The sequence below is a fragment of the Triticum aestivum genome, chromosome 2B (genome assembly GCF_018294505.1).
Source record: "Triticum aestivum cultivar Chinese Spring chromosome 2B, IWGSC CS RefSeq v2.1, whole genome shotgun sequence".
Classification (NCBI taxonomy): Eukaryota; Viridiplantae; Streptophyta; class Magnoliopsida; order Poales; family Poaceae; genus Triticum; species Triticum aestivum.
This window is the reverse complement of record NC_057798.1, coordinates 290,501,518-290,506,215: the sequence shown is the minus strand read 5'-3', so window position 1 is coordinate 290,506,215 and position 4,698 is coordinate 290,501,518.

Below are 4,698 nucleotides of genomic sequence, written 5' to 3'. Positions count from 1 at the left end.
ATCCATAGTGGAAATATCTACAAAGACTTGTATTTTGGAATGGAGGAAGTATGATAGTAGTATAGTATGTTCCTTGTAGTGAAGATGAGCAGGGACATTTGCAGTGTAGAGGTCTATATAGTCGGTTGTGATGGACACTTTGAACTCTTCGGGCCTCTTTGATTCGTAGGACTTTGTAAACATAGGAATAGGATTTGTAGTGGCCTGCCCACTTGAATCATATAAGAATAGCAAAGAAATGCGGGGAGTTGTGTTGCCTTTGAGAGTTACACTGATATTAACAGTACTGCACCTTCAGTTGAAGAGAGCTGGTTCCACTTTCTAGCCGTACCGGCAATACTAGCACATATATTACAGCAAGTTCCACTTTGCTGACTTTACTCTGATGCTTATAGTTTTCCCGTTATATCTACACTGTGATCTGTGTAGTTGCGTTGTGTCGCACTAGCAGCAGTCCACTCTTGAAGCTAAACACTGCAATGACTTACAAAATTGGCACCCAGGCATTGAGTGCCATTCTGGATGCAATGAAACTCATACTGTCGGCGTTCTGGGAACGGGGTCCCCAGACTTGCCTGCCTGCGGCCTGCGGCGTGGCTCAGCCAGTGGCCTAGTACGGCCCGTCTTCATCAACCAACACTCAAGACCCTCGTGAGGGGCCAAGCCTCACGGGGCGGACGATGCAAGGCCTCCGCAGGAGTGGCCTCGCCAGGCAGGCTCGCGAGGAGGCGGAGAGATCAAGGCAAGGGGTAACTCTCGAGGTTCCCATAATGCAAGCCATGACGATCAAGACCAGGCGGGCGCCAGGCGGGCGCCAGCCTGCGTAGTGTCCATGTTTCCTCTTTGGTGCAAAGGGGGCGAGCGCAGGCGCGGAGTACCGAGGCATTAGGCAAAGGTTTCCATATCGGTGCAACAAGATCAGGACCAGCAGGACGGCAGGACGGAGGTCACCATGGAGCCCAAGACGGTGTCATCACCAGCACCTTTGGCGGGCGAAGACCACCTTTAGTCAGGATAGCTTGTACTATTTGTCCCCTTCCAAAATGGTCGTTGTTGGATCCCTTCCCGCTCAATATTTGGGAAGAGGATCAGGGCCTCTATAAATAGAGCTAGCCACCACAGTAGAAGGGGGGTCCTTCCTAAGCAGAACACCACACCACCAAGCACAAGAACACCTCTCCTCGTGAGACTATTCTTCACATGTACTATTCATCATGATCCCAAGAGGCAATCCACCACACCACACACAGGAGTAGGGTATTACACCACAACGGTGGCCCGAACCTGTATAAATCTCGTGTCTCTTGTGTTGTTCATCGAGCTAGCTTAGAAATTGTGGCGAGGTTGAGGGCGTGTTTCGGTAGGGAGAGATCTTCGTGCGCACCCCAGTGTTCAAACCTTAAGGGTTTTGCTGGAACCCGATATCCGACATTTGGCGTGCCAGGTAGGGGTGCGCCGGAGCTCTTCTTTCCGTCGACCCACTCTCCACCAACACCGCGCTTTGCCCTCATGACGGGAATCGCGCCTCCGGCTCCGGCGGCCGGCGCCAGCACCGGGGCCATGGGGCTTCGAGCCTTGGCCCCCGCCTTGCGGCAGGTGCAGTGGCCGCACAAGTTCAAGCCAGAGATGCTGCCGCGCTACGATGGCGCGGTGGACCCGCTGGCTTTCCTTCTAGCATACGAGGAGGCCGTCCTCAAGGCCGGAGGCGACGACAAGGTCATGGCCAACTGGCTTCCTATGGCCCTCACAGGCGTCCCTCGCGCTTGGCTGCTCAACCTGCCGACATCTTTTGTGGCCTCCTGGGAGGAACTGCGCGACCTCTTCCTCACCCACTATGCGGCGCCGGCACCCCCGGTCGTCACAACTCTCCTGGGCGGCTCGCAGGCGCCACCCTCAGATCGCCACGTCAAGCCGTTCTTTCGCCATATCAGCGTCGCCCTCATGCGGCAAGGAGCTCCCCCGGGTTGGGCGGCACCCAAGGCCAACCTGACCTTCAACTCGGACGATCACCCCATCAACACCGCCTGCTCGGGTGCACTCCCGATGCTATGTATGCCCACCATCTGCCGGGTGTCCATCACCAAAACCCTCATCAACGGCAGCGCTGGCCTCAACATGCTCTCGGTGGAGGCCTTCAGCCTCCTCCATGTACCGCTGGAACGGCTCCGACCCAGCAAGCCCTTCTCGGGCATCAGAGGCAGTTCCTCCAGCTCCCTGGGGCAAATCCGCCTTCCTGTGACCTTTGGCGCCCACGACAACTACCGCACCGAGCTCATCGACTTTGACATCGCCCACATCGGCCTTCCGTAGAATGCCATCCTCGGATACCCTTCCTTGGCTCAGTTCATGGCAGCGACCCATCCGGCCTACATCCTCATCAAGATGCCGGGGAGCAGCGGCGTCCTCACGGTAGCTGGAGATACCAAGGAGGCTCTCCAGGCGCTCAAGCTCGCCCTCAAGACCACCGCGGCGGTGCAGCCTGCCAGCACAGACACCTCCAAGGCCAAGGGGGCTGCACCGACCAAGAAGAAGCAGTTGTTCACTCAGGACAAGGCAGAGACCAAGCAGGTGCCAGTTGAGGAGGACGGGTCCTCAGGAGCCACCTTCACCATAGGTGCCAACCTCGACCCCGACCAAGAGGAGGCGATGTTGAAGCTCTTGCACTCAAACAAGGAGGTGTTCCTGTGGGAACCCAAGGAGCTAGCGGGGGTCCCAAGGGAGGTGATTGAGCATCACCTGAATGTGTGCCCCAATGTACACCCCGTGAAGCAGAAAGCAAGGCGGCAGTCCACCGAGAAGCAGGCCTTCATCATCCAAGAAACCCGCAAGCTAGAAGCAGCAGGTGTTATTCGCGAGGTCCGCTACCCCGAATGGCTGGCAAACCCCGTTATCGTGCCAAAAAAGGGAGGAAAGGAGCGCATGTGCGTCGACTTCACCAACCTCAACAAGGCCTGCCCTCAAGATTCGTTCCCGCTCCCCCACATCGATCAGATTGTTGACTCCACAGCCGAGTGCGGCATGCTGTGTTTCCTGGATGCGTTTTCGGGTTATCACCAAATCAAGATGGCGGTGGAAGACGTGGTTAAGACAGCCTTCCTGGCCCCATGTGGAGTGTACTGCTACACTTGCATGCCATTCAGGTTGCGCAACGTGGGCGCGACCTTCCAGCGGCTGATGCACATTGCCTTGGGCCGACAGCTCGAGAAAAATGCCGAGGCTTACATCGACGACAATGTGGTGAAATCTCGGGAGGCAAGGGCCTTGATCCAGGATTTGGAGGAGACCTTCGCGAGCCTCCGCCAGGTGGACCTACGACTGAACCCAGAGAAGTGCGTGTTTGGCGTCCCTTCCGGCAAGCTGTTGGGCTTCCTTGTGTCCCACAGGGGGGTCGAGGCCAACCCGGAGAAGGTCAAGGCAATCGAAGACATGAGTCCACCGCAAACCCTCAGAGAAATGCAGAAGCTCGCCGGTCGCATGACTGCATTAGGACATTTCATCTCCAAGCTGGGGGAGCATGCCCTGCCATTCTTCAAGCTGATGAAGAAGAAAGGCCCCTTTGAGTGGACACAGGAGGCCGACCAAGCGTTTCAAGACCTCAAGAAATATCTGACCAGCCCTCCAGTGATGGTGGCACCGCGCCCTCTCGAGTCCCTGGTGCTCTACCTCACCGCCACTCCCTACTCCGCAAGCGCAACCCTGGTGGCGGTTCGGGAGGAACGCCAGGCTAAAGTCATGCCACGACCAGCCGCGGCCTCAGCCATGACGATGCAAGACCAAGAAGGCCTCGCGAGGACCACAACCACGACAGCCGGAGACCAACCTCAGCGGGAAGACACCCCAGGGCTGAAGAGGCCGCACCAACCAACCGGGCACTGGGGGCTTCATCGTCTCAGGAGGCGCCTCGACCTCCGAAGGACCCAAGCCTCGTCAGCACACCCACCCTTGTCGAGCATCTGGTGTACTTTGTCAGCACGGTGTTGCGGGATGCAAGGGCACGATACCCCATGCCTCAAAAGCTTTTCCTCGCACTCTTTCTAGCCTCGCGTAAGCTGCGGCACTACTTTCAAGGCCACCCCATCAAGGTCGTCTCATCCTACCCATTGGAAAAATTACTCAGGAGTCCCAACTCCGCTGGAAAGTTCGCCGAATGGAACATCGAGCTGCAAGCATTTCAGTTGGAGTTCAGCACAACTAGGGTTGTCAAGGGAGCCGCACTTGCTGATTTTGTGGCAGAATGGACAGAGGCGCCAGGGCTCAAGCCGGGCGAGGATCGGTCTCTCTCCCCAGGAAGTGAGGCACCAGATGCATGGGTCATGTACTTCGATGGAGCATTCTCGCGGCAGGGCGCGAGGGCTGGTGCAGTGCTTATATCCCCCACTCAGGACAAGCTCTACTACGTCGTATAGCTCTATTTCCAGTAGGGCGAGAAGGTCTCCAACAACATAGCAGAATACGAGGGCCTCATAGCTGGCCTGAAAGCTGCAGTGGCACTGGGAGTGAAGCGCCTCATCATCAAGGGTGATTCACAACTCCTCGTCAATTTCTCCAACAAGGTGTACGAGCCGAATGATGAGCACATGGAGGCATATCTTGCAGAAGTACGCAAGATGGAGAAGCAATTATGGGGGATGGAGTTGCAGCATGTGCCCCGTGGCACCAACCAACAGGCTGATCACATCGCCAAGAGGGCATCCGGGA